The sequence below is a fragment of the Dendropsophus ebraccatus genome, unplaced genomic scaffold (genome assembly GCF_027789765.1).
Source record: "Dendropsophus ebraccatus isolate aDenEbr1 unplaced genomic scaffold, aDenEbr1.pat pat_scaffold_977_ctg1, whole genome shotgun sequence".
NCBI lineage: Eukaryota > Metazoa > Chordata > Amphibia > Anura > Hylidae > Dendropsophus > Dendropsophus ebraccatus.
Genome location: NW_027210577.1, coordinates 40001 through 47500, shown reverse-complemented (window position 1 = coordinate 47500; position 7500 = coordinate 40001). Strand labels below are relative to the sequence as shown.

The 7500-nt window shown below is 51.1% G+C and overlaps 18 non-coding genes across 18 annotated transcripts; 12 read left to right on the top strand and 6 right to left on the bottom strand.

Moving 5' to 3' along the window:
• Window positions 1-199: 199 nt before the first annotated feature.
• TRNAL-AAG (transfer RNA leucine (anticodon AAG)) lies at window positions 200-281 on the top strand. Its single transcript has one exon. It is a non-coding gene; the product is annotated as a tRNA-Leu (tRNA).
• Window positions 282-555: 274 nt separating this feature from the next.
• Window positions 556-637, top strand: TRNAL-UAG (transfer RNA leucine (anticodon UAG)). Its single transcript has one exon. It is a non-coding gene; the product is annotated as a tRNA-Leu (tRNA).
• A 473-nt stretch (window positions 638-1110) lies between these two features.
• TRNAQ-CUG (transfer RNA glutamine (anticodon CUG)) lies at window positions 1111-1182 on the bottom strand. Its single transcript has one exon. It is a non-coding gene; the product is annotated as a tRNA-Gln (tRNA).
• A 211-nt stretch (window positions 1183-1393) lies between these two features.
• TRNAL-AAG (transfer RNA leucine (anticodon AAG)) lies at window positions 1394-1475 on the top strand. Its single transcript has one exon. It is a non-coding gene; the product is annotated as a tRNA-Leu (tRNA).
• A 275-nt stretch (window positions 1476-1750) lies between these two features.
• TRNAL-UAG (transfer RNA leucine (anticodon UAG)) lies at window positions 1751-1831 on the top strand. Its single transcript has one exon. It is a non-coding gene; the product is annotated as a tRNA-Leu (tRNA).
• A 470-nt stretch (window positions 1832-2301) lies between these two features.
• Window positions 2302-2373, bottom strand: TRNAQ-CUG (transfer RNA glutamine (anticodon CUG)). Its single transcript has one exon. It is a non-coding gene; the product is annotated as a tRNA-Gln (tRNA).
• Window positions 2374-2943: 570 nt separating this feature from the next.
• TRNAL-UAG (transfer RNA leucine (anticodon UAG)) lies at window positions 2944-3025 on the top strand. The gene has a single exon. It is a non-coding gene; the product is annotated as a tRNA-Leu (tRNA).
• A 475-nt stretch (window positions 3026-3500) lies between these two features.
• TRNAQ-CUG (transfer RNA glutamine (anticodon CUG)) lies at window positions 3501-3572 on the bottom strand. The gene has a single exon. It is a non-coding gene; the product is annotated as a tRNA-Gln (tRNA).
• Window positions 3573-3785: 213 nt separating this feature from the next.
• Window positions 3786-3867, top strand: TRNAL-AAG (transfer RNA leucine (anticodon AAG)). The gene has a single exon. It is a non-coding gene; the product is annotated as a tRNA-Leu (tRNA).
• Window positions 3868-4142: 275 nt separating this feature from the next.
• On the top strand, window positions 4143-4225 carry TRNAL-UAG (transfer RNA leucine (anticodon UAG)). The gene has a single exon. It is a non-coding gene; the product is annotated as a tRNA-Leu (tRNA).
• A 473-nt stretch (window positions 4226-4698) lies between these two features.
• On the bottom strand, window positions 4699-4770 carry TRNAQ-CUG (transfer RNA glutamine (anticodon CUG)). Its single transcript has one exon. It is a non-coding gene; the product is annotated as a tRNA-Gln (tRNA).
• Window positions 4771-4983: 213 nt separating this feature from the next.
• Window positions 4984-5065, top strand: TRNAL-AAG (transfer RNA leucine (anticodon AAG)). The gene has a single exon. It is a non-coding gene; the product is annotated as a tRNA-Leu (tRNA).
• A 274-nt stretch (window positions 5066-5339) lies between these two features.
• On the top strand, window positions 5340-5421 carry TRNAL-UAG (transfer RNA leucine (anticodon UAG)). The gene has a single exon. It is a non-coding gene; the product is annotated as a tRNA-Leu (tRNA).
• A 469-nt stretch (window positions 5422-5890) lies between these two features.
• TRNAQ-CUG (transfer RNA glutamine (anticodon CUG)) lies at window positions 5891-5962 on the bottom strand. Its single transcript has one exon. It is a non-coding gene; the product is annotated as a tRNA-Gln (tRNA).
• A 214-nt stretch (window positions 5963-6176) lies between these two features.
• On the top strand, window positions 6177-6258 carry TRNAL-AAG (transfer RNA leucine (anticodon AAG)). Its single transcript has one exon. It is a non-coding gene; the product is annotated as a tRNA-Leu (tRNA).
• Window positions 6259-6531: 273 nt separating this feature from the next.
• TRNAL-UAG (transfer RNA leucine (anticodon UAG)) lies at window positions 6532-6614 on the top strand. Its single transcript has one exon. It is a non-coding gene; the product is annotated as a tRNA-Leu (tRNA).
• A 469-nt stretch (window positions 6615-7083) lies between these two features.
• On the bottom strand, window positions 7084-7155 carry TRNAQ-CUG (transfer RNA glutamine (anticodon CUG)). Its single transcript has one exon. It is a non-coding gene; the product is annotated as a tRNA-Gln (tRNA).
• A 212-nt stretch (window positions 7156-7367) lies between these two features.
• On the top strand, window positions 7368-7449 carry TRNAL-AAG (transfer RNA leucine (anticodon AAG)). The gene has a single exon. It is a non-coding gene; the product is annotated as a tRNA-Leu (tRNA).
• The last annotated feature ends 51 nt before the right edge of the window (window positions 7450-7500 follow it).

Genomic DNA, 7500 nt, shown 5'->3' with positions numbered 1-7500 from the left:
AGCAGAATAATGCCGAAACAGTGACATTTAATGGTTGACCCCCCCTCCTGTATGGAGTGTGTGCACACAGTATATGAAGTAAACTAAATTCTGTAGCCACTGCTGAGGAAAGGATCCGGCTGACTCGGCTTCCACGGGGAATTGCCGGCCGCAGAAAGGACTGAGCCCTGAGAAGACGCAAGGTGCCACGCTTGCAGCAGGTAGCGTGGCCGAGCGGTCTAAGGCGCTGGATTAAGGCTCCAGTCTCTTCGGGGGCGTGGGTTCGAATCCCACCGCTGCCAGAGCATGTTTTTGTTTTCTGTCATATGCTGCTTCAGCCCACTCGCCACGGCCAGAAAATTCGGCCCGGTTTTTCATAGAGCTTTAAAATCCCAAGCAGGGTCTTTATTTGGTTGACTCCTCCCGTGTGGAGTGTGTGCACACAGTATATGAAGTGAACCTATTTCTGTAGCCACTGCTGAGGAAAGGATTGGGCTGACTTAGCTTCCACAGGGAGTCGCCAGCCACAGAAAGGTCTGAGCCCCGAGGAGGCGCAATGCGCTCAGCCTTGCAGCCGGTAGCGTGGCCGAGCGGTCTAAGGCGCTGGATTTAGGCTCCAGTCTCTTTGGAGGCGTGGGTTCGAATCCCACCGCTGCCAAAGCATGCATTAGTTTTTCTGTCACATGCTCCTCCCTATGGATCCCATAACCATTAAGGGTCTTTTACGCGGGCCGATAATCGTCCAGAAAAAATCGTTGAATCGTTCGAATTTAAGCAATCATTTTCTAATGAAAAAGCGTCAAGTAGTAAAGGACGAAGTAAAAATGGTTGGTATGTCATTGATCGCCCCTTTTGAGCTGAACTCAAAATCATGGCTTTGTCGTCCGCTAAACGAGCGCTTAAACAATTTATCTGTGCGCGTAACAAGACTGTCCCAGCAATTTAGACATGGTTCTTCAGGGCAAGTCCAACATTCCTTCCTCCACGGTTCCCTGGTCGGCATTTTCTCCTGCCCCAGTGGTGTGGCTCTACTTAGGGGGAAAGTGGCCATGTTTTTGTAGCGCTGGATAACCCCTTTAAACCCCCCCTTCCCCCGACCTGCTCTGTCGAGAGAAAGGGAGAAAAGACTTAAGGTCCCACCGAGATTCGAACTCGGATCGCTGGATTCAGAGTCCAGAGTGCTAACCATTACACCATGGAACCCTTGACAGCAAAGAAGCAGAATAATGCCGAAACAGGGACATTTAATGGTTGACCCCCTCCTGTATGGAGTGTGTGCACACAGTATATGAAGTAAACTAAATTCTGTAGCCACTGCTGAGGAAAGGATCCGGCTGACTCGGCTTCCACGGGGAATTGCCGGCCGCAGAAAGGACTGAGCCCTGAGAAGACGCAAGGTGCCACGCTTGCAGCAGGTAGCGTGGCCGAGCGGTCTAAGGCGCTGGATTAAGGCTCCAGTCTCTTCGGGGGCGTGGGTTCGAATCCCACCGCTGCCAGAGCATGTTTTTGTTTTCTGTCATATGCTGCTTCAGCCCACTCGCCACGGCCAGAAAATTCGGCCCGGTTTTTCATAGAGCTTTAAAAATCCCAAGCAGGGTCTTTATTTGGTTGACTCCTCCCGTGTGGAGTGTGTGCACACAGTATATGAAGTGAACCTATTTCTGTAGCCACTGCTGAGGAAAGGATTGGGCTGACTTAGCTTCCACAGGGAGTCGCCAGCCACAGAAAGGTCTGAGCCCCGAGGAGGCGCAATGCGCTCAGCCTTGCAGCCGGTAGCGTGGCCGAGCGGTCTAAGGCGCTGGATTTAGGCTCCAGTCTCTTGGAGGCGTGGGTTCGAATCCCACCGCTGCCAAAGCATGCATTAGTTTTTCTGTCACATGCTCCTCCCTATGGATCCCATAACCATTAAGGGTCTTTTACGCGGGCCGATAATCGTCCAGAAAAATCGTTGAATCGTTCGAATTTAAGCAATCATTTTCTAATGAAAAAGCGTCAAGTAGTAAAGGACGAAGTAAAAATGGTTGGTATGTCATTGATCGCCCCTTTTGAGCTGAACTCAAAATCATGGCTTGTCGTCCGCTAAACGAGCGCTTAAACAATTTTATCTGTGCGCGTAACAAGACTGTCCCAGCAATTTAGACATGGTTCTTCAGGGCAAGTCCAACATTCCTTCCTCCACGGTTCCCTGGTCGGCATTTCTCCTGCCCCAGTGGTGTGGCTCGACTTAGGGGGAAAGTGGCCATGTTTTTGTAGCGCTGGATAACCCCTTTAAACCCCCCTTCCCCCGACCTGCTCTGTCGAGAGAAAGGGAGAAAAGACTTAAGGTCCCACCGAGATTTGAACTCGGATCGCTGGATTCAGAGTCCAGAGTGCTAACCATTACACCATGGAACCCTTGACAGCAAAGAAGCAGAATAATGCCGAAACAGTGACATTTAATGGTTGACCCCCCCTCCTGTATGGAGTGTGTGCACACAGTATATGAAGTAAACTAAATTCTGTAGCCACTGCTGAGGAAAGGATCCGGCTGACTCGGCTTCCACGGGGAATTGCCGGCCGCAGAAAGGACTGAGCCCTGAGAAGACGCAAGGTGCCACGCTTGCAGCAGGTAGCGTGGCGAGCGGTCTAAGGCGCTGGATTAAGGCTCCAGTCTCTTCGGGGGCGTGGGTCGTATCCCACCGCTGCCAGAGCATGTTTTTGTTTTCTGTCATATTGCTGCTTCAGCCCACTCGCCACGGCCAGAAAATTCGGCCCGGTTTTTCATAGAGCTTTAAAAAATCCCAAGCAGGGTCTTTATTGGTTGACTCCTCCCGTGTGGAGTGTGTGCACACAGTATATGAGTGAACCTATTTCTGTAGCCACTGCTGAGGAAAGGATTGGGCTGACTTAGCTTCCACAGGGAGTCGCCAGCCACAGAAGGTCCTGAGCCCACGAGGAGGCGCAATGCGCTCAGCCTTGCAGCCGGGTAGCGTGGCCGAGCGGTCTAAGGCGCTGGATTTAGGCTCCAGTCTCTTTGGAGGCGTGGGTTCGAATCCCACCGCTGCCAAAGCATGCATTAGTTTTTCTGTCACATGCTCCTCCCTATGGATCCCATAACCCATTAAGGGTCTTTTACGCGGGCCGATAATCGTCCAGAAAAATCGTTGAATCGTTCGAATTTAAGCAATCATTTTCTAATGAAAAAGCGTCAAGTATTAAAGGACGAAGTAAAAATGGTTGGTATGTCATTGATCGCCCCTTTTGAGCTGAACTCAAAATCATGGCTTGTCGTCCGCTAAACGAGCGCTTAAACAATTTATCTGTGCGCGTAACAAGACTGTCCCAGCAATTTAGACATGGTTCTTCAGGGCAAGTCCAACATTTCCTTCCTCCACGGTTTCCCTGGTCGGCATTTTCTCCCGGCCCCAGTGGTGTGGCTCTACTTAGGGGGAAAGTGGCCATGTTTTTGTAGCGCTGGATAACCCCTTTAAACCCCCCTTCCCCCGACCTGCTCTGTCGAGAGAAAGGGAGAAAAAGACTTAAGGTCCCACCGAGATTTGAACTCGGATCGCTGGATTCAGAGTCCAGAGTGCTAACCATTACACCATGGAACCCTTGACAGCAAAGAAGCAGAATAATGCCGAAACAGTGACATTTAATGGTTGACCCCCCCTCCTGTATGGAGTGTGTGCACACAGTATATGAAGTAAACTAAATTCTGTAGCCACTGCTGAGGAAAGGATCCGGCTGACTCGGCTTCCACGGGGAATTGCCGGCCGCAGAAAGGACTGAGCCCTGAGAAGACGCAAGGTGCCACGCTTGCAGCAGGTAGCGTGGCCGAGCGGTCTAAGGCGCTGGATTAAGGCTCCAGTCTCTTCGGGGGCGTGGGTTCGAATCCCACCGCTGCCAGAGCATGTTTTTGTTTTCTGTCATATGCTGCTTCAGCCCACTCGCCACGGCCAGAAAATTCGGCCCGGTTTTTCATAGAGCTTTAAAAATCCCAAGCAGAGTCTTTATTTGGTTGACTCCTCCCGTGTGGAGTGTGTGCACACAGTATATGAAGTGAACCTATTTCTGTAGCCACTGCTGAGGAAAGGATTGGGCTGACTTAGCTTCCACAGGGAGTCGCCAGCCACAGAAAGGTCTGAGCCCCGAGGAGGCGCAATGCGCTCAGCCTTGCAGCCGGTAGCGTGGCCGAGCGGTCCTAAGGCGCTGGATTTAGGCTCCAGTCTCTTTGGAGGCGTGGGTTCGAATCCCACCGCTGCCAAAGCATGCATTAGTTTTTCTGTCACATGCTCCTCCCTATGGATCCCATAACCATTAAGGGTCTTTTACGCGGGCCGATAATCGTCCAGAAAAAATCGTTGAATCGTTCGAATTTAAGCAATCATTTTCTAATGAAAAAGCGTCAAGTATTAAAGGACGAAGTAAAAATGGTTGGTATGTCATTGATCGCCCCTTTTGAGCTGAACTCAAAATCATGGCTTGTCGTCCGCTAAACGAGCGCTTAAACAATTTATCTGTGCGCGTAACAAGACTGTCCCCAGCAATTTAGACATGGTTCTTCAGGGCAAGTCCAACATTCCTTCCTCCACGGTTCCCTGGTCGGCATTTTTCTCCTGCCCCAGTGGTGTGGCTCTACTTAGGGGGAAAGTGGCCATGTTTTTGTAGCGCTGGATAACCCCTTTAAACCCCCCTTCCCCCGACCTGCTCTGTCGAGAGAAAGGGAGAAAAGACTTAAGGTCCCACCGAGATTTGAACTCGGATCGCTGGATTCAGAGTCCAGAGTGCTAACCATTACACCATGGAACCCTTGACAGCAAATAAGCAGAATAATGCCGAAACAGTGACATTTAATGGTTGACCCCCCCTCCTGTATGGAGTGTGTGCACACAGTATATGAAGTAAACTAAATTCTGTAGCCACTGCTGAGGAAAGGATCCGGCTGACTCGGCTTCCACGGGGAATTGCCGGCCGCAGAAAGGACTGAGCCCTGAGAAGACGCAAGGTGCCACGCTTGCAGCAGGTAGCGTGGCCGAGCGGTCTAAGGCGCTGGATTAAGGCTCCAGTCTCTTCGGGGGCGTGGGTTCGAATCCCACCGCTGCCAGAGCATGTTTTTGTTTTCTGTCATATGCTGCTTCAGCCCACTCGCCACGGCCAGAAAATTCGGCCCGGTTTTTCATAGAGCTTTAAAAATCCCAAGCAGGGTCTTTATTTGGTTGACTCCTCCCGTGTGGAGTGTGTGCACACAGTATATGAAGTGAACCTATTTCTGTAGCCACTGCTGAGGAAAGGATTGGGCTGACTTAGCTTCCACAGGGAGTCGCCAGCCACAGAAAGGTCTGAGCCCCGAGGAGGGCAATGCGCTCAGCCTTGCAGCCGGTAGCGTGGCCGAGCGGTCTAAGGCGCTGGATTTAGGCTCCAGTCTCTTTGGAGGCGTGGGTTCGAATCCCACCGCTGCCAAAGCATGCATTAGTTTTTCTGTCACATGCTCCTCCCTATGGATCCCATAACCATTAAGGGTCTTTTACGCGGGCCGATAATCGTCCAGAAAAATCGTTGAATCGTTCGAATTTAAGCAATCATTTTCTAATGAAAAAGCGTCAAGTATTAAAGGACGAAGTAAAAATGGTTGGTATGTCATTGATCGCCCCTTTTGAGCTGAACTCAAATCATGGCTTGTCGTCCGCTAAACGAGCGCTTAAACAATTTATCTGTGCGCGTAACAAGACTGTCCCAGCAATTTAGACATGGTTCTTCAGGGCAAGTCCAACATTCCTTCCTCCACGGTTCCCTGGTCGGCATTTTCTCCTGCCCCAGTGGTGTGGCTCTACTTAGGGGGAAAGTGGCCATGTTTTTGTAGCGCTGGATAACCCCTTTAAACCCCCCTTCCCCCGACCTGCTCTGTCGAGAGAAAGGGAGAAAAGACTTAAGGTCCCACCGAGATTTGAACTCGGATCGCTGGATTCAGAGTCCAGAGTGCTAACCATTACACCATGGAACCCTTGACAGCAAAGAAGCAGAATAATGCCGAAACAGTGACATTTAATGGTTGACCCCCCCTCCTGTATGGAGTGTGTGCACACAGTATATGAAGTAAACTAAATTCTGTAGCCACTGCTGAGGAAAGGATCCGGCTGACTCGGCTTCCACGGGGAATTGCCGGCCGCAGAAAGGACCTGAGCCCTGAGAAGACGCAAGGTGCCACGCTTGCAGCAGGTAGCGTGGCCGAGCGGTCTAAGGTGCTGGATTAAGGCTCCAGTCTCTTCGGGGGCGTGGGTTCGAATCCCACCGCTGCCAGAGCATGTTTTTGTTTTCTGTCATATGCTGCTTCAGCCCACTCGCCACGGCCAGAAAATTCGGCCCGGTTTTCATAGAGCTTTAAAAATCCCAAGCAGGGTCTTTATTTGGTTGACTCCTCCCGTGTGGAGTGTGTGCACACAGTATATGAAGTGAACCTATTTCTGTAGCCACTGCTGAGGAAAGGATTGGGCTGACTTAGCTTCCACAGGGAGTCGCCAGCCACAGAAAGGTCTGAGCCCCGAGGAGGCGCAATGGCTCAGCCTTGCAGCCGGTAAGCGTGGCCGAGCGGTCTAAGGCGCTGGATTTAGGCTCCAGTCCTCTTTGGAGGCGTGGGTTCGAACCCACCGCTGCCAAAGCATGCATTAGTTTTTCTGTCACATGCTCCTCCCTATGGATCCCATAACCATTAAGGGTCTTTTACGCGGGCCGATAATCGTCCAGAAAAATCGTTGAATCGTTCGAATTTAAGCAATCATTTTCTAATGAAAAAGCGTCAAGTATTAAAGGACGAAGTAAAAATGGTTGGTATGTCATTGATCGCCCCTTTTGAGCTGAACTCAAAATCATGGCTTGTCGTCCGCTAAACGAGCGCTTAAACAATTTATCTGTGCGCGTAACAAGACTGTCCCAGCAATTTAGACATGGTTCTTCAGGGCAAGTCCAACATTCCTTCCTCCACGGTTCCCTGGTCGGCATTTTCTCCTGCCCCAGTGGTGTGGCTCTACTTAGGGGGAAAGTGGCCATGTTTTTGTAGCGCTGGATAACCCCTTTAAACCCCCCTTCCCCGACCTGCTCTGTCGAGAGAAAGGGAGAAAAGACTTAAGGTCCCACCGAGATTTGAACTCGGATCGCTGGATTCAGAGTCCAGAGTGCTAACCATTACACCATGGAACCCTTGACAGCAAAGAAGCAGAATAATGCCGAAACAGTGACATTTAATGGTTGACCCCCCTCCTGTATGGAGTGTGTGCACACAGTATATGAAGTAAACTAAATTCTGTAGCCACTGCTGAGGAAAGGATCCGGCTGACTCGGCTTCCACGGGGAATTGCCGGCCGCAGAAAGGACTGAGCCCTGAGAAGACGCAAGGTGCCACGCTTGCAGCAGGTAGCGTGGCCGAGCGGTCTAAGGCGCTGGATTAAGGCTCCAGTCTCTTCGGGGGCGTGGGTTCGAATCCCACCGCTGCCAGAGCATGTTTTTGTTTTCTGTCATATGCTGCTTCAGCCCACTCGCCACGGC